Here is a 21,491-nt window from a genome sequence, read left to right as displayed (position 1 = left end):
GCAATTATACGAAATAATACTGTCTAGCCGTATAACTATTTGAGAAACTATAAAGATCGTCCGTCGATTACCGATGGTAATATATGCAGCGGAATATTAAATTCTATTATGTGTATGAAATTGAATTTTGCGATTCGGTGGATATTGAAAGGTACCTTTTCTACTATTACTTTAACATGAAAAATATTCTTAGAATTGCTTATTGAATTTGGGAATAATAATATTTACATCATAGGCCCAAATATTGAGGTTTCCTATTACCGGTGTAATATCATATTAATTTAAAAAATTAACAAGTTTTAAAATCAGCAAAATATTATTACCCTACGTTTTAACAAACATAAACAGACAAGACTTATTTTACAGTAATAAGTTTCGTACAATTATTATGTACAATACTTTATAGTGTATAGTGTGATACTTACTGTATTTAAATTTCAAGTACATATTCTAATCTAGGAAGATATGTTATTTTGAAGACCATGATCCCTGGAATAATATAAGTGTCTCTCATGTCTGTGAATTTTCAAAAATATTCATGTATGTCAGACACAGAGTGAAATCTGACGTTCACAACACCATATCTGACATGTCCGTTGGGTCTTTTAAGCTGGGAAATTGCTGATTAAAATTTCACTAGGGGCAAAACATCCGTCTGAGGTACCGGAAAATATACGTAGGTATGCGTATTATTTTTAATAATTAACCTTTCGCTGCGTATTAGCCGTGGATTTGCATTGTACCTGGCCTGACCTCAGGAACCGGCTAAAAGCGCTAATTCAATTAAACGTTTGTTGGCTTTATGTGTTTACAATATTTATTACCGTTCGTTTTTGTTGCTAAAAACTCGGGCCGAACGCAGTTTGTCGTTGAATTTTTAATGCGGCTTCCAGTACTTTTGAGCTTCCGTGAGCTAAAAAAGCGCTTAATAATTAAACAATAGCAAAAATGCGCACAAGGACAGTGTGGTAATTAAACTGGGGTGAAAATCTTTTTGCCGAAGAAACCTGCTCCGAAAATATGTGGTGGTTGTCTTTTTCTTTGAACCAATTAGGGAAAATGGGATGCTTCAAATGCATAATAAAAGCAGACGTTAAAAATTGCTACATTAAATATTCAGTGATTATAATTTAATAATTTTTTAGTGATTTTAATTATATTTTTAGTATATAAGTTTCAAAGCTTTGCTTTACGAATTATTAAAATATTGTATTAAAAACGAACAACGTATTTTCTTAGACTACATAGTTTTAAACAAACAAATTAAAAAATGAAAAAAGTATTTTTTGATAAATTGTTATTATGCTGAAAAATAATATAAAAATCTGTACAGTAAGCGCAGAGTAAAAAATTATATAAGAATAACTATATCATCATTATTAATTTAAGCACTAAAATTTTTTTAATGATATTTTTTACAAAATCATATTTTTGTAAAAAATGGAATATTTAATTATATCGTGTTACCAAGATTATATAATAAATTGCTTTTACGTTACAACTGTGAAAATTGATATTTTGGCTCTGCGTTGATTCGAAGCTCAAGTAAACTCTTGGCGACTCAATGTGACAAAGAACAACATTTGACAATTGAAGTGGAAAGACTTGAGCAATGTCGAATTAATGGTACAATATTGTACTGTGTCGATCTAAAGTCAACTTTAATGGCGTTGAGCTCAGGGTTGAATAATATGTATTTTCAAATTAATTATTACTCAGTAATTGTTGAAAAGCAAATTGTATGAATATACAAATTAAAAAATACAATAGTGGCGTGAAAGATTTAACCAGCTGTGCCTTTAATGATAAGGTCATTTAAACGGACATTTCAAGCTTATGAAAATGTAATGAGTAATTTATTTTACCAAAAAACCTATATATGGTGCGTAAAGAATGAGAGATAAACAATGTTTCTATACTACATAAAAACTGATATTGTCATCTATACGTATAGTTTTACTTCAAAGCTTGTACAATAATCAAGCGATGCAATTGGCCCACCAACGTCCGCATCTGTAATTTGCTAGAGCTGTGTTAAATCAAGAATATAAAAGATGTGATGCTTTGTCACGTCGATAGAAGAATACACAATTCAAGACAAATCTATCAGCCTGTTGCAGAACCATTTGCGACAGCAGACAATCAGATACAAGCTTAGACAGACAGACTTTATTTGAGGCAATCGAGAGATACTAGCATCCACAGTGGATCATCCAGATGACATCACTTCTTCTACGAAATAGAACTCAGCACTATTTTTGTGTTATAAATTGTACAAGTTAAGACAATTTACTAGATGGAAAGTCGCACTTTTTTGGCCTCAAACTCGAAAGTGTTTTTGTTTACGTACTATTTTACAAAAATATTGTTTGGACGAGAAACAGAAAATATTTGCGTCATAGCGCTAGTCTATTGTCATCAGAATTCATTCTTGGCGGTCCACTTTAATATTATTTTACTGATTCACACGCGTAGAATTATAATTTATTAGTTTTTAATGATTTGTCACTTCTTATAAAACTTCTTACAAAAGGATGGTTATAAATAACTTTTAGAAATATAAAATAATTTTAATTTATATATTTTTATTTTATTTATATCTTATGAAAAATATTGGAGAACTAATATATTTATTTATTAATTAATTAAACTTATGAAATAATTATCACATTTGCTCTTTAATACCATTTTTTTCTATAAAGCATGTGGCTTATTTTAGTTTTACTGTTTCATTATACTTTTTATGCGCATTATGCAAAAATAACTAGAATACTTGTGGCTAAATTAATTGGATGGTTATTTTTTTAATTGAAAAATGTATTAGCTTAAAACTTAGGTATTATATAATACAATAGTAGCAATTATATTAAAACACAAACTTTTAAGATTTATAAAATAAGAAGTAATAAATAATGACAAATGGAAAATATTAGCATATTAAAAAAATAACAATGGCCGAAATGCATGATTTATTATATCTCCACCCTTTATGAGATAATACTTGTTTTAAGTGTTAAAACATATAAATAACTTTACAGTCGAATATCTTAAAACATAGACTATATAGATTATATAGACTATATACGTAGACTATATAGATTATATATAGATTCGCTACTTCTCGAAAAGGTAAAACTCTTTTTTTTTTAGCAAATTAGATTAGTATTTTTTGACTTTTTATACTCTAGTTTTATACTTTTCTCATAATGAATAGTTAAAGCAAATGTTATTTAACCACTTCCAAACATTATCAATATTACATTGAAGATCGTTATCAAACAATTATTTTAATAATATAATTAATTTTATAAACATACCATTATATACAATACAAGCTACTAGTTTATAACCCTTTTCATTTTCATTTATATTTTTATGTATACAAATTTTTATAAGTGACAGTATCATAAAAGAACAATAAGATTAAATAAAACGTCGGTGGTTGCAATAGGTAAAAGATTTTTTTTTTAAATTTAAGTGAAAGAAAATGAAAAAGGGAAATTCACTCAAAATATTTGCGAGATCAATTTCTTGGATGTTTTTATTTTAATTCTGTTTAACGACGGAAATTTTGTTAAATACGAAAACCGCGTTATCTGATACATATATAGAAGTAATTTTTAAGACTATAGGTTGTTTTGGAATATCTTGATAGCAATCAAAGTCTCATTGCGACATTATACAGTACAGGCAATATATTGTTATTTTAATTTATCGGTACAAAACTGTTCGGTTATCCAACGGAAAAAACATGCATTTATGTATGATACAATCTATTATAGACTTGTATTGATCAAATTGTTACACCTTAAAGACTGAGGAATGTAAAATATATTGATAAGATAATAATAAAAAATGGCAGATTTCTAAGTTCACACTTAATATTTTGAAAGCTCAAGTGCAAATCCTGCGAGTTTATATTGCCATGTTGATTATTTATTATATCAATAGTTTAGGCTTTGAATTTAACAATTATAAAGTGCTGGTTTATTTCATTACTCTTTATTCAAAAATATTCCACAACGCAATAAGTGAAATTTTTCATGTGATTACAATATATACATTAACTTAAATAACCAAAAATATATTTCCACGCTCCAGACGGATGTTTTCACGGGTAAAATTTTAATCAGCAATTTCCCGCTTAAAGGGTCAAGCTTGTTTGCCGCCAGGGTGGGATTGGGCGGAAAGGGGTTGGAAAGGGCTGATTTTATTTTATCACGCGGGAAGGGCATGTTTGTGTTGACCAAACAGGCCCTGTCAATCAATCAAACGGCCGATTCTTGACGGAGATAGGCACTTTTGTTTTTTTTACCCCATATAAAATAATGGTTATGGTTATACACCGTTAGCCCTTTTTTAAAGGAGGGAGGGGGTGCACATTCAGATTTTATTATTTAATATTGCGTGCTGTGTTTGAGAGCTGTGAATTTTAAATGGACTCCACTCGTTCGTAATCCTATTAGGAGCATGATGCGAAATTCTACTGTATTCGGTTAGTAAACGGGAGTAATGAAATTTAGGAGAATATAATACACAGTGGTATTTAATTTGTATGGCGAAGCTTTTGTGTTGGCGTACAAATGTGCAGCTTTATTATAAAAGTGGGTCAATTGTAATTTTATATTATGGAAATATAAGTCTGGTAAATCAATAAATTCAATACAAAAATAGATAAAAGAAAATGCGTGTAAACGCCAAGCTTAATATTGAACACTGTTGAAACTTTAGAGAAAGTGTACTTATATATAGTACATGTGACTTAAAGTGGTTATGAGCATTAAACTATAATTAAATAATCAAAAAAACTATAATACTAGAAGATGATATGACAAATAAACATTGCTGATATATTATATTTGGAATATTTCAATAAATAAGTAAGCGATTTATCACTAGTTTTTTTGTACACTTTTGTGCAGATCTCATATTTTAGCATATTTTTTCTGGATATTACGCATATCTTATGACATTCTTCTGTAGCCTTTGATCCTCACTAAGCAAACATACTCAAATTTCATGCAATTCAATTGAACATGCTAGAATTACACTTGAATCAATCGAACATGCTTGAATTTCACTCGATTCAATCACAAATTAATAAACAATTCAACAATAGGATACTCCAAATAACTGGCGCATATTTGTGCTATGTAATATATATAAACATATAAATAAAAGCTTGACAAATCTCAGAAAATTTCCATAAGTATTTTAGTCAAGCTATAACAAAAACCACACGAACTTTTTTTGATACCTAATGGTGGTAAAAGTTTATATTTTAATATTTTTATTATTTCATTCCTTAATAAAGATGCTTATTACATTATTAATAAATAATACTGTTGATAATGTAATTATTTATATAAAAAAATAGAACTGTGAGTTATTATCAATCAGTATTATGTTTCTGAATTTTATAAATGTTGTATTAAATGACTAATTTGTTTGATTAAATATTTTTGAGGCATGCTTTACGTCAAAAAGTTATATGAGTTAATATCGTAGTATGTTTTAGTAATCCTATTTTAACTTAAGCTCCTACGTTAAAGTATAAACATAAATTAATGATAGTATAATACTTATAAAACTTTCCAATACGTATTTTCATATAAAAGTTTTCAATGTGTTATATTAAAAAATATATGTTTTTTTATAAAATATGTATTATTTTTTTCTGGGCCTGATTTAATTTTGATGGACTGAGAAGTCAGTCTTGCTGCTCTTCTAACACATAATTTTAAACTTATTCTCAATATATTATTATTCCCTGATTTAAGTGAACAAATGTCACCCTTATTCATAAAAAAGCTATAGACCAGTAGTAGTGTTGTCAGCTCCTGCTAAATTGTTTGAAATAATTATCCATAAATGAGATGACACAACCAAAAATCAGTACGCCTGAGACACTTTATCAGAGGACTTTCATTTACTTGTTTTTATTGGTATCTACTTCGGAGTTCAAGGCTATGAATATCCAAGAACTCTAACTTAATCTATTACTAAGAAGAGGCCGAATATTTCAGAAGCCACCGCTTCTCTCTTCGCCTTGAGCTTATGAACGCACTTACAGACAACACTACTCAATAGTTTCACAACACACTACAAACTTTGTCTTAACGAAAATAAATCCTTTAACCAGAAAGCCAGAGAATTTATAAAATATATTACATTGTCGAATTAGTCGTATTATAAAACGCTTTATGTCATATATAAAACAACTCAAAACTTTTATATTAACGTTATTCTAACACACTTAAAACATTACCGAATTTCTTATTGAATATATATTGGTTAGTAAATGTGTATGGATATATTTTTAGGATAGACGTGAAATTAATTATAAAGATTATTTTTTTTAAGAAATAGTATAAAGTTGACCCATAATACAACAACTTGATAATTTAGATTTGTAGGGTTTTTGATCGCTCGTTTACCCTTTTATAAAGTAACCCGATTATGTCGAAATATAAATGCGTAGCTCGTGTATCATCCAAGTGTTATATAATTCAGTAGATCATAAAAGCAAAACACTATAGCCCGACGTACAAACGTACGACACACTCTTCGGAAAAAGCTTTTTCGCGCGCGAGCTTTCGCCAGCGTCGCACGTGAAAGCTTATGAGCATCCAGAGTCATGAGAGGCCACTTTAAGTAACGGAATTTCGTTAATATTTATACTAGTGACGTCACGGTCCGCCAAAACGGAGGAAAAGCCCTACAGCCAAACATGAATAATTTGACTTGATCCCCGGGAGGCTCTCGTGGCAAAAGTGTTTTTGCGATTTTTTATTATTATATATTAAAAAGCAGTAGATCGCTTAAAAACTAGAAGGACATATATTTATATGGTTTAAAACTACCTGAATATCTTACAAAAAATAGGCAGAATATAGAAATATATAAAACGAATTGGAAAAAAAATTATCAATGTTTTAATAATAGCAATAATACGACTAAAATTAAAAGTATTTTACTTTTCATATTCATAATTTTTCTAATCATTTAATTGTATTTTTACCATGCGAGCTTTTCGATTGATATTTATTTGTCGCTGCAGTTGGTTTGCTTTCATTTAAAAAAACGAATCGTTAAAAACTCAGCCGGTAACTTTTTTGGCTGGAAAGCGTGTGGTGTATTCATAAAGACTCGGAAAATCCGCAATCCATGGCCATTAATGGATTTAAAAGCGAAGGCTGTACAGACAAAAAGCTTTCACTAATTGATAATTGATTATTCATATGAAAGTTAGTGGCGCACAATACTAACTGTTCAATTGGCGACGCAAAATGTAGACTCTGATAAAATTATTTTTACAGCTTAATTTATAAAAATAGTAATTGTAAGCATTAAATAATTTTCATATAAATTAAACTTCGAATTGGAAAATCACTAACTAAAATATTAAAAATATCTCTGTTGATATTCCATTTATAACTCCGTTTCGTGAGTCGATTCCATTTATAAATATAGTCTTAAACATGAAAAGGTTAATCATATTATCCACGCAAACGATCAATTTTAATAACAAATAATAAATAGCAATATTTTTCTTTTTACATAAATTGTGCTACTGGTAATTCAAATATTTTACAAAAATACTAAAATTGTAAGGCTGTGATTTTTGAGCATTTAGTTAAATTACACACTATCTGTAATTGGTATGATCGTAAATAATTTTTAAGCTAGGTCGTATAAAAATGATACAGTAGACATATAAATTTAATATTCATGCAATTGAAACATATATTTCAGTATTTTTAATATATATTTTTTCAAAGTAAGCGTTGAAAACAGTTCGAATTTGACGATAACTAAATAAGCATGGCTTTTTATTTATACGTAATTAATATTTCTTCGACTGAAAACTTTTGACAAATCAGCATATAATTTAACATTTAATCAAGCTATTTATTTGCGAAGCAAAATTGATTGTTGTATTTACAGTGCTGCTTACAAAGTCAATAGTATTATTCAATATGTAAATAATACCTATTACTATTAACTCATCTTGCGAAAGAGTAGATGTCGTCAGTTAAGTTATACGTAACGCTGAACTTTCGAGACTCCACCGGGATTTAAACCCGTCTCTCGCAAATATGAACGAGCTAAATAATAATGTAAATATGAGCTTTTTAAAAATTATATCCATGCGTTCGCTCAAGACATTCGCCGTGGGAATACGCTTTATTTTCGTTCACGCTCAAAAGCAACAGGTTGCGAAAAAGCTTTTTTCAGACCGGTGTTTATTTCATGCTATAAAGCTTGGTTGGAAGCTTTATAATTATATTACAGGTTGATCTATTAAAAAGTATTAATATTAAACAACTTGTATTTTAATATAATATATATATACATAGATATTTAATAAACAAAATAGCTGGCATTTGATATCTAATAATTTATAATTACATTCTCATAACTAACATGTGGGTCGCGTATAAGCAGAATAAGACAATGGGTTGAATTTTAGTGGAATAACATGGGATTATTTACAAATTTGCCTCGTTATATAGCCGAAGAGCGTAGAAACTCTACGAGCCGCGAATCAAAACACTACTAGATAATCAAATCAAGCGTTTTCAACATGTAAATTTGGGTACATGTTAAACACCAGGAGGCAAATATATATACTACACGCAAAACCCTTCATGCGAAGGAGGGCAAACGAGCGAATTTTAATTTACTAGTATATCTGAGAAATAATTACACTCAATGGGCTTTGCCTTACAACAATATTTGCTTTAGCATCTAAATATTTGCATTTCATCTTCCGTGAACCACAATCCAAAGTGAATTGTTTATACGTAAAACTTGTTACGTTTCAACCACGATAATTCATACAATACAACCGCTATTAACGCGAACGCTGCGAACTCTCTCGTTTATGTGTTTCAAAGTGTTTATTTTTGCCCAATTAGAAAATACAATAAGGTCGGAAGAGGATTTTAAACGACAATGAAAAACATTATACTTTGTATATAGCAACATACATACCACAATAAGCACTGATGCATAAAAAGCTCGTGTATTTTTAAGATGCTTATTAATTATATTTAAAATTACATTTTCATCTCTGAAATTATATGATGAACCAGAGTTTTTCGTCACTTATTCGACAACTTGAAAAGCGATAAATTTATTTTTATATACAGAAAAAAATAGTATTTTAAACAAATATTGTATTTTTTGTTATAATAATGCTTTGGCATTTCGGTTTCTAGCTGTTTTTTTATTTATCGAAAAATTTTAATGATTAAAAATGTATGTAATATATAATGTGATTTTAATATCACTGAACCTTGACGGGTATTGTGACGACATAAAATACTTAAGAGACCCGCACCGTGACTCTAAATTTTATTTAGACATATGCCTGCAATCTTCTAATCATTACCAACGTACGTAGTGGGGGCATAGCGGTCCCGTATGATTGTGTATGTAACACTGTAGCAAAACCAGACTAGATACTGGACTTAATTACGTCTCTACAATCGAACCACCTTTTGTTGAGAATCGCATATAAAACTAAGCTAAATATAACTATCGACCCAACCGAAAACCTTTTCCCGACTTAAGTCTGTACACTTTGCCTTTTATATAAAAACAAAAAACTGTCAGTAATGCAGGGCAGAATTTTAGTCTAGCAAAAATCTGAGCAATTAACAAATGCGCTGAATAAGAAAGCAATTAATACATATTTAAAACATTATAGATTTTAATTTAAAAGTATTTATAAAATATTTTTTATCCCTAAAATGTTTGTGATATGTGATAGTTGTTATTGTATTTAGCTCACTAAGTAATTTTGCTTCTTTAATCAATATGCTTATCACACGCTTTCATTTCAACTGTCTTCTTTTTTATTTTCTTTATTCTTGCAGACAGTTCTAAAATCGGTGTAATTTTAAAATTAGTATTGAAGTGTGATCTATTGAAATATCATGGTACAGAACTCAAAATATGTTTGCATACAATTTTGCTACTTATGTTTTGGGTCTAGCAAAAATTTAGATTTCAATTTAAATTCTACATATACTCTGTTTGCGTTAGCACAGTCAGTTCGAGAGCTATCCATTTTATCATTATTTATAGATGGGAAAGAGGTGTCAACTTTGAGTTTACACCCCTACTATGAGCTCTAAAACACACAATACGGATATACGTTCAATATACTTATCATTACTCCTGTTTATATGTTTAACAAATTTATAAAAATTAAAATTATCATTATATTTTTTTATATATATTTATAAGACTATTGTTAAATAACAGGTAACTCTAATGCGTCACGTTGGTCGAGCACAAAAATGGTATTATTTAATACACAATATATTTATATATATAGATAATTTAAATAATACACAAAAAAAAATTATCAATTAATTGAAGTAATGCTATATTTTGTGTTTTAAAGTTAATAATAAAGACGTAAACCAAAACTTGCCATCTCTTTCTTAATTATGAATAATTACGAAATGGATAGCTCTCGAACTGACTGTGTTAACGCAAATATCGGTACAGTGTTTTTAGAATACCTTAAGTGATTGTCGACATCATCCCTCAGCAACTTAATTTTTTTATTATTTATTACACTCTTCATCGAGAATTTCCCTCTGAACCCTCCCTAACAACAAAGTATATTTATATATAGTATAGCCATATTTCAGTACGCTACGAACTAGTGTATAATACAGAAGCTAATCATTTATAACAGGCCCGGCAAAAAGTATTTAAATATTCACGGTTTATAATCGTGTCTGTCATTTATATCAACTATTATCTTAGCACGTTGTTAGAGATATTTTGTCGCGGTTTTTTAAAACGGTTAATATGATCTTGTTTTTGAGGGGGAGAGAAAAGTGGGAAGAGAATCAGCTTGTTACCAGTTTGCTTTGCCCGCTGCGGCTTAGTGGCTGTGTGTATGTTTGTGATTGTCACAGTGTCGCGGTTAAATTAACGTAAATCATATTGACATTATATTATTTTATTATTAATAATTTGTAGTAGATGTTGCATACTACAAAAAAAAAACAAAAACGTATTTATTTTTTCATTATGGTTCAAGAGAAATATTAGTTTGATATGTGGCGTTTTCGTCACAATAAGCAATAAAAAAAAATTCGGAGCGCCATTTCAATACGTTACGTGTTGAATTTTAATCTAATTTTTCTATTAAAAGTAAAATAAAGAAAAATAATTTGCAATAACTGAAATCTATTTTAGATTAATGACGCATCAAAATATGTTTTCAAAGCCAGTCGAGTATTCTTTTCGGCAAGTTATCAAACAGCCTAAAAGTGCAAATCGTTTTCTGATGACAAAATTTGTAAAACCAAAGCAAAGCAAAATAAAATAAATATTTAATTTATAGAAATATTTCAAAATACCATTAAAATACGTATAGAAAAAAATAGCAAAATGTAAAGAATGATATTTTTCGATGCGCTTTACTTTTTTTTGCAATTGGATCAATTTACGATATAATTAATAAAATATGTGCTTAGATTGTAATATATGGTAAAATTAATAAAAATGCGAGTTTGAATGAAATAACGTTTTTTCTGCAGCTTCAATCTTCCTTCCTTGCCCGCCGAGGCTAAAATATTTACGATCTGGCCCTTCACAAAATAAGTTTGCCGACCCCTGGTCTAAAACCATGCTTCTGATCGATGGTCCGAAACACAGAGTAAACAGGAGAGGTGGAGAGCAGAATAGATTTTGTCTGGCGCGTAGGATAAAGGGTAGACCATGACCCTCAGTAATAAGGTAAACGATATAGGATATTCAAATAACATATTACAGTTATTAATGATACGTGTTTCGTTTAACGTCGGTCAACCTGTAGTTAGAAATGAAATTAATAGCATTGAGTAAGGTTTACTATTTTTGCGTCAAAAACATAGAAAATCTTGGATTGTACCGACACAAAGAGACCAGAAGCCGGGTGACAAAGCGTTTAACCGTAAACGCCCCAGCACAAATTGGGGTCGTAATTTTAAAACAAGTCCGCCCGCGGCGCTCGCCTACCACCGCCACAATTTGTAATTACTCAGTTCGCCCGGGGTACTCGAGTAGCCCCCCTTCGGTCGCAAACGATGTTTGCCAGCGGTCTGATTGAATCCGGGGTCAAAAATTACCCCAGCGCGAACAACGCCGACCCGGATTTTCTGGATTCTCCGGGATAAGCGTCACTTTTGCCCGGCACATGCTTAGGCCCTACCCGTCGTATATATGCATGGGAAAGTTTCGACAAGAGCTTTATGACAATGTCAAGTTTTATTCATATTCAAATACCTTCTCGGGCCAGAGAGCCTGGAAAGATAGCGCTTTGTTGGATCAAGACATCTTTCGTTTCGGTTTCGTATTTTACTTATGAATAAATTATGTTTGCGTATAAGAAGGATACGTTATGCGCGAGCGGTACGTATTGCGGGATTAAATTTCTATTTCAAAGTACTAACCTTACGAATGTATTCTAATATGCGTTGGCATATAAAAAAATAATGTTTGTATGAAAATATTGTCTTTTGTATTATATTCTGTGAAAATCAGTGGCAGAGCGTAAGTGTGACTGTGAGAAAACCTGTTAGGAAAGTAGTGTTCAAAGTGAATTTCAATGTTACTTTATAAAGCAGTACTATTCAAACAGATATTTTTTTGGTTATGATAAAAATATATGGCATAATATTAACTATTTTTTTATAAAAAATTATAAAGCTCAATATTTCTGACTGTAAAATAATTTATCGGGGTGTTTGATTTTGCAAAAAATGGATAAAATAATAGGTTGCATGAAAATAAATTGTGGTTTATGATTTTTAAATGCAAATACATTTTTTTATATCATCTCACTTTCGATATTTTTTAAAGTGATATTGTAAAACTCAAATTTATTTCTGTTTGCGAAATATCTTGTGAGTATAGGGAATAAAGCAATAATTCAAAAACTTTTTTTTTTTAAATTATGGGGTTCAGCATTGTTGTGCTTAAGAATTAAACCTTTACAAAGGTTCGCAATTATTGTTGCATTTCTTCAATTTTATCACAAAAACAATAAGTTTTAATTACTTTTCTATGATTTAATTTTTTTTAATATATACTATCTGTATTTTGGTTGTAATTTTGGTTTTGTACGTTTTGAGGATTTATTCATAGCATATATTTTTTTTCCATTATAAAAAAATCACTATCAATTACTCATTTCGATACGATCAATAAATAGATCTTAGGTGCATAATGCATTTATTTACGATTATTATTTAGTTTAGATTCAGTTTATGCGGCACCTATTTTATTTTTTATTTATTTGTTCAAATATCGATTTACTGTATGCCATTAAAACACCCACCATCAGAGATATTCTTAAATATATATTATAATATAATATATTCTTCATGCGATTAAGTAGCTCATTACTAATAAATTTTCTGATTTTCCAGACAAAATAGAAATTAAAAACAGTAAGATCCTTATAGGGTTTGAGCCCAGGTCTTTCAGGTCAATAGTCAGTGACTAACAGTGTCAAGGTCTTTGTCTCGATCTTTTCCAGTTAAACTTAGAAATAATAAATTTATAGGAATGGAGAAATAACATATTTATTGTAATTGTATGTAACACTGTATCAAAACCAGATTTTTTTATTGTAATATTTCTTTAGTAAGAGAATTTTAATATTTATTTAAATATTTTGTAGTAAGTTATAAACTATCCAGATACGCATAAATAGCACTAACCATGAAAAAAAACTTGTCACATATATGTTAAAAGCGGAATAAGCAAAAATTGTAATTATTTTTATTATTTATAAAGTGACTTCGTAAGAAATTACGAAAGATTAGTATTTTAAACGTGCAAATAGGGATCAATGCTATTGTATTTCATTGACAATACAATCGGACAAGTGCAAGGTTGCCAAATCCCCATATGCTTAAACTTCAACGGTCGTGCGAAGTAAATAAACAAATTAAAATGCTTAACATTAATCGTCATATCCAGAGATTAATCGTCATGGCAAAGTAAAATAACCTTTTTATCTTGACCAAGCGTATATAAGCGCATATCATTTACTTCTATTTTGAATTCACTTTATTAAAAACTTTCACCAGTTACTTTTGATTTGAGACACTAAATATATTATTATCATAGGCTTAATGGTACGAATGTAAAATCAATTTGTTAATTAAATTAAAAAATGAATAGGTATAATTTTAACATAATTTATAACGTATTTTTTGTTACACTTTTATCAAGAAAATTTGTACAACAAATTATTATATTTTTTTGCCTCTTTGATTACATTGCTATAGCTTTTATATGATAATGTAATTATTGTGTACAATAATATAGAAGCAAATGATTATCTATAAAAATGCAACACTAAAAGTTTACGATATTATATTGACTATTATTATTATTATTATTTTATAAGGTAACTTATATATGATATTGTATAATAAAACCTTTTGCACAAAAGAGTTTATTCACTGTGCTTAAACTGACCGTAAATTTTATATTTTTAATTTCAGCGAAATGTGAAAGTAGTGCAGAAAAGTTGTATTATAAACCCATTTATTACATGGATATTTATAAGCTATAAAGTTACTAAGCATATAACTTTGAAAACTGCTTATAGCAGAACTCGTTAAAATTTTATAACTTTTTCAAATATTGGTAAACACGTTTAAACTTATTTTGCGCAAATTTAGGCATTCAAAAATGCTTATAATATTTAAGTTTCCCTGAATTGATAATATTAAAATATAAATTGTATATATTGCATTATGAATATTTATGACGTACTTTATTACTAGTTATTGTTTTAATATGTATTATTATGTTTACATATTCTATACACAGAAGGAAAATCAGTGAGCTCATACATGATCCTATTATTTTGTATTAAAAATCCTAACATTAACGATGTTTATTAATATATTATAAAAATAAAATACACCCAGTAAAAGGTCTCGTGATAGTTTTGACAATACTTTTTTATCATAAAGTTATATTTTATTAAGTAACTTCTTGCATGCTAACTTTTATTTACTAAACTGTAATCGGTTAACTTTTGTTATACGCTTATTCTTGAAATAATAACTTTGTATTTATTTATTAGGGACAATTTGTTTTTTAATAATTATATTACATTTTTTCCATTTAATAGACTGGTTTCGTGAATGTATCTTTTAAATTATTGGAAAAAAATTAAATAATATAAATATTTAGTTTTATTAAAATTAAAATTAAATACTGAGGTGTCTTATAATTAATTACATAGTATCTTTAGCGCTGAGATATATTGTGTCCTAAATAACTGGCAAGTGTATATGTACGAGAACTTCGCCTAAGTTTCCTAGTATGTCGGGGCCAATCGGGTACATTATAAGTTTTATGGAATGTCTTTGTAAAGGGATGACCAGAGCTTAACGTGCTCTTCTGGAAAGTTATATAAGGCTATAACAAGTTCAAGTCTTTGCGCAAACATGCTCCCGAGGGGATATTGCAGTTCAAGAAATGCAAGGAACCAGAGAGTCGGCTCACATTTTATGGGTTCCTGACTTTATTAAAAGCAAATATGTTTCTATACCCGAGTTAAGATTGTATATTATTGAAGATGTGATATGTTTTCGGAGGACCGTCGAATAATCTTTGGATACTCGAAGGCAAATACATTAAGATGCACTACGAAAATTCCGACTAAAATAGATTTGAAAATGAACAGATACATTTTGATACATTAATTTGTAATATATATGTGTCTAAGAATCGTTATCCAACAAAATTATTTAGACTTGCAACTTTAAATATAAATTTAGAATTATTATGTATAAAATCTTATCCTTTTTCACTTTAATGTACACAAACACATCAATTGCATTAGTGAAAAATATTTTTTGAAAGGATTTGTGTGTTTTTTAGATTCAAAATTACTGTATAACAATATTTTTGCTACAAAACGCATTAAATGAACTTAATATTAATATGTCTTATATCTCTGATTTTTTTTCTGCAGAATTTACTTTTTTTTTTTTATAAAAAAATGTACTCGATAATTTCTATGTAATAAAATTATATTCATGCTACATACAATTTGTATAACCTGAATTAATTTTTATATTGAGTTAACTTTATATCACAAATATTCAAGATGTAAAATAAATATTGCTACTAATAAAAATCACTTCTATTATTACTCGAAAATTACACAATTTTTATTAACTTGAACAAGTATTTTACATATGTTAAAAAAATTAAATAATGTAGTAAAAACCTTTTATTATCAATATTTTATAATTAAATAAACTATATTGTATTATGCACATATATTAAAATTTAATTTGCACAGTAATTAATATGGATGTCGTACTAAAATGAAATTGTTAAGTTCCCATTGTTTTTTTTGATGAAATGTTACATTCAACCATATGCATATTATATGTAGTCATGTTTAATTAAATTAAACACGTGTCCCATATGCCTATAAAAAACGAATGCATCTAGTCAATTACCCATAAAAACCTATGTAGAAATCAATGGAAAACCATTACATATAAAAAACTTTCTTAAGTAATTTGCCGTGGGTACTTGAGTCGTCATCTTGATTATTTTTTCAATTACCCACTTTTAAAGTTCTAATCTTTTAGACATCACTACGCTACGTCGCCTACTATGATACTGCTATTTTTGACCGTTGGCCCTAATGAAATTACACTTTCAACCTGAAAATTAAATCCGTCCACCTCCTTTGCTTCCAGGGCTCCCAGGGCGGCTGTGGGCTTTGTGCCCAGATTAAAGATCCGGGATCCGCTCTGGAAGGCGACCAAGGCAATAAACCGAAGGCATCGGGATTACACTCGCAGACGGCCATATCACAAAGATATATATCTCTGGAACCATATTCCGATGTATAAAGACCCTCTGAGGCGAAAATAAAGATTACGCTCATTTCGCCCTATTTGATTTAAACCTTATCGAAGAATCGATGGGGACGATCTTCTTTTTCTGTTTTATTTTTGACCCGAAATCATGTGAGGCAGAAAAGGGATATTTCAATGAAACGCTTTTTATTTAATCGAAATATTATTCATAATCAAAACGGGGTGCATTTTAATTATAAAATATAGCAATAAAACGATTTAATGAATTAAAATTTTGTGGAAATTATGCTGTTATTAAATGCATTAAAATTTATTAATTAAAATAAATTTTAAGTGTTGATTATCAGGGTTACAAACATACATTATTTATACAAAGCATTAATAAATTATCACCTCGATATAAATTAGGTTTAAATTTAAATACACATCAATAGCATTAGTATACTTATAGTGACATAGTAATAAATTAAACTTAACTAGAAACCATTATATCTATAATACATCTCATTGCCATATAATTTTTTTCATGGTTATGTTTCAAGAATGCAAGAACCTAGTCTGTTTTTTATTTGTTTTTAGTACTGCAAATATAACATACTATTAGGAATATATTCTTTATAATTTGTGAGTTTACCACTCGATTTTTTAAAATATTTTTTTAGTGTTTAAGAGCTGCAACCCTGGGGGTATTTAATAGTTTTTATAATATTATTTTTATATTAAAAATATGTTTATAAGAAACCAGCTTATTTATCTTATATTTTTAAGTAAAAAATATTTTATTTTAAAATCAGCTTAAAATAATTTGGTATTTGTCGTCGAAAAAACCACAGTATAAGTTTTATATATACCAAAGCACTATTTTCTTGTAGTTTTTAGCTTATCTCGTGATATATTAGCAAAGGCTAACTGTCAAAGCTATTCAGTATTCAATAAAAGTGGCTTAGGACTGTTTTTTTCGTTGTGATATATGTATTTTAATCTCTCTTTTGAGTTGAAAAACAATCAATAAAACTTTATCATGGATAAGACAAAATAAAGTCAGGATTCAGGATAAAGTCTATTTATATTTAAAAAAATCTAAAATATCACTAATTAATTTACTAAGAGAGATTTACATAATAGTATATTATTATTATTTAAAGGCTAATAAAAATATTGTTTTTAAAACAATTATATTCATATAAATATTCTCCCCTTTGAAATTATAAAAGCTACAACTTTTTCAATAATATTTGGATTTATTTTGTACATTTTGTGGTTTGATAATGCAGGAATTTAGTACATCAGAGAAAATCGAATTTCTCACGTGTGTTTAATGTAATCATATTTTTATCGTCAATTTAATTTTATTTTTATTTTGTCATGAATGGTCCTGTATAATCTGGCCCTATTTTCCAAACAACATTGGTCTGCTCTTAGTATAAGAACACTCGCCAAACCCTAACAAATCTCAACACAAAGCAATGTAATATTTATTATTTTTACTTAAAATGACTAAATACATACAATCTATTGAATGTTTGTCTGAATATTAAATTTTATTATTTTTGGAAAGGACAAGGTTCCTTTGATTAATGTAACACCATTGACCAGAAATCGGCAAACCTTTTTTTAAGGGCCTAATTGTAAATATTTTATACTCAGCGGGCCTGAAAGCCAAATTAAAATATGCTTTGTCATTCTTTCAAATATTCAAATGCGATGTAAGTTTTAAATATGAGCACTGTTTTCCTTTTTATATTAAAGTTTTCAATTTGTTAAGAAATCTTATGATATCTGCAGCAAAGGTTAATTTTTTAATCTATTGAATACTTGATTATAATAACTGAGGAGGCGAGGTTTTTCGTTGAGAGAATATTTAATCGCTCCTCTGATTTAAAATATCTCAATAAATTTTTATCATGAATCAGCCATTGGCCTGTATAGTAAAAAAAGTCAAGATGTTCGGCTTCCGTTATGATAAAAAAGAATTACAGAACTGACGATGACAAAATTCACGAGAGCTAATAAAGTTTATTGTTAATGTAACTTGTTCAATAACACACGATACATTGAAATGCTTTCCACAATACCTGTAAGTGAATAGTGCATTTTGACAAACGTCATATATTTTTATAATAAAGCCTTAATCTGTTTTGATTGTATATTTACCACTATCCGATGTTACACAATTTAGTCGAATTCACTTTAAAATGTATTTTTTAACGTTTTATCTACTTTATTAATATATTATAATTTGTACTTGTTGCAAACTTTTCATCAAAACTAATTATTTAATCACTTAAAAAATAGCATTGACTAATTGAATAAATAACTCGTTGCAAATCAGTAACTCATTTAATAACTAACTGCTTGCAAAAGTCTTTAAAAATGGGTACATATTGTTACTATTTATACCCAACTATTTAATTATACAAAATATGAACTATTTGTAAAAGAGAACATGGTTTATTTTGACTTAAACAGCCATGTAAAAACTTGGATATATCAAGGGGGCCAAGAGTAGATTTTTTTTTTATATATGTATTGTTTTGTACCTACATACCTACATACCTACGCTGTATTAATTTTATTACTTGAGGTGCTGGCGGTTTTTCACCGTAAGTCCAGATCAACTTTAGTAATACGTTGTATATTAATAATTTGTTTTTTGTTGACAGCCGTGATCTGCGACCCGTGAGCCAGAGTATATTCCTCATCCTCATACTACAAGTAAGTGGCTTTCTTTTTCTGAATATATGTTTTGTCCCGGTTAATTTTCGGCTCAAGTGCATGCCAAGATATTGCATATGTTCCACCTGTGGCAATCTGTTCTTATTGAGATACACTGGTGGGCAGGTTTTTCTTCTCGTAGTGAATGTTACATATACCGATATGGATTCATTAGCCTTTATCCTCCATTTTACAAGCCATGACTGAATATTATTAAGGCTTTCTTGCGGAATACTAGAAGCGATATTTCGCTTATGGCGGTATCGCCGTGTCATTAGCAAAGGTAGCCACCATAGTATTTTTTGTCTGTGGGAGATCTGCAGTGTACAGCTGGTACAAAATAAGCTCAAGCACGTTTTTCTAAAAGACGCATGCATTTATAGAAAAAAGAGATGTTTTTTTATGTCCTAAAATGATATAAAACTATATCGATTTTCTTCCAGATTATGAGATATTCTGTTCTGTTTAATGAAGCCAAATTGGTGATGGATAATGAGTTTTTCTTCCATCAGTATTGGTTTCAATCTTTAAAGAATAGTCTTTCAAATAATTTTGATTGGTCTGTAGGACTTTGGTTAGAAGGTATCCGTTCCTAATTTTAAAATCATTATAATTTCTGCAACGTTTGATTGATCAGGGTAGTATTCTACTCTTATGTACAATATGTATATTTTTCATGACACGTTTCTCCGGCTGCAACAATCAAACATGACTTAATTAATTTGTTATCAAAAAATAGTTATATATGACCTACTCGTAAATTTACTTTAGTTATAACTTAAAAATTTTAATTTTGCAAAAAAATCCGTTGTAATGATGAAAAATTATATTCTTAGCTATCTTGCTTTTCTGCGTATTGTGAATAATGTGTCAAGAGCTTAGTTTGGTAATGACAGTATATTTCATGTTTTTAATACAAAGATAATAATAATGTCATTATATTGCTTTGCTATCTAATTTAATAATAAATTAATTCACACTCCATTTTATTTTGAAAGCACGATATTTGAAGTCCACTAGTTTTTTTTTGGTTTGACAGTGACATGATAAATATCTTTAGGAAATAAAATTAAAACAAAATACCGCAAAAAGCATTACATGAACCACTAAAAACATTGTCAAATTATAAATTAAGTAGAATATAAAACAATACAAAATCGAAAGCATTGACTATCTTAATACGCTGAAATCTAAAAAGTAGAAGTTATGTTGTATAACTAAATAATGAATACGCGAACCCGCTTAAAATTCCAGCTGGAGTTCCTCAGAGACGTTTACTCGGGCCGTTCCTCTTTATCTTGTATACGAACGATATTCCAAAAATAAAAAATAAGCGTTTATCTTTGTACGCTGACGATACAGATAGCTTAACTTGTGTTTACGGTTTTTAACCAATCGCGAGTAAATAACAAAAATCTTAAAATTAAAATTATCTGAAATAAAACAAATTAATATATTTTCACAAAACGTAAACACCACCTCTTTTAAATTAGGGGGCAATAGCGGCTAATAGAAAACTAGCGTTAAATACCTAGGCTTTCATATAGACTCTAAACCTAAATTTCATTTTTTTGCTTTATATATTTTATTTTTCTTTAACTTAAATTGAAAACGGTGTTTCTATTTTTTTTTTAAATTATATTCTGATTTTTCAATAAATTTTAATTGTAAACATAAAAATATTTATAAATCAGTAACATGTACATCATTAAATATAATTAATATGTTTCTATATTTATTTATATTATTGAATTAAACGTATTTAAAAAAATAAAAATAAGCAATATGAACACACGCATATTGCGCAACTTTGAATTCAATGGTTAGACATTACTTTGAGTGTAAACTTAACCAGCTTCAAAACGAAAAATATATTCTTATTTAGTATTAAATTAT

Source organism: Plectrocnemia conspersa, unplaced genomic scaffold (assembly GCF_051122295.1).
Source record: "Plectrocnemia conspersa isolate PC_06_02 unplaced genomic scaffold, ASM5112229v1 ptg000010l, whole genome shotgun sequence".
Lineage (NCBI taxonomy): Eukaryota > Metazoa > Arthropoda > Insecta > Trichoptera > Polycentropodidae > Plectrocnemia > Plectrocnemia conspersa.
The sequence above is the reverse complement of the archived record's forward strand: the minus strand, read 5'-3'. Positions refer to the sequence as shown.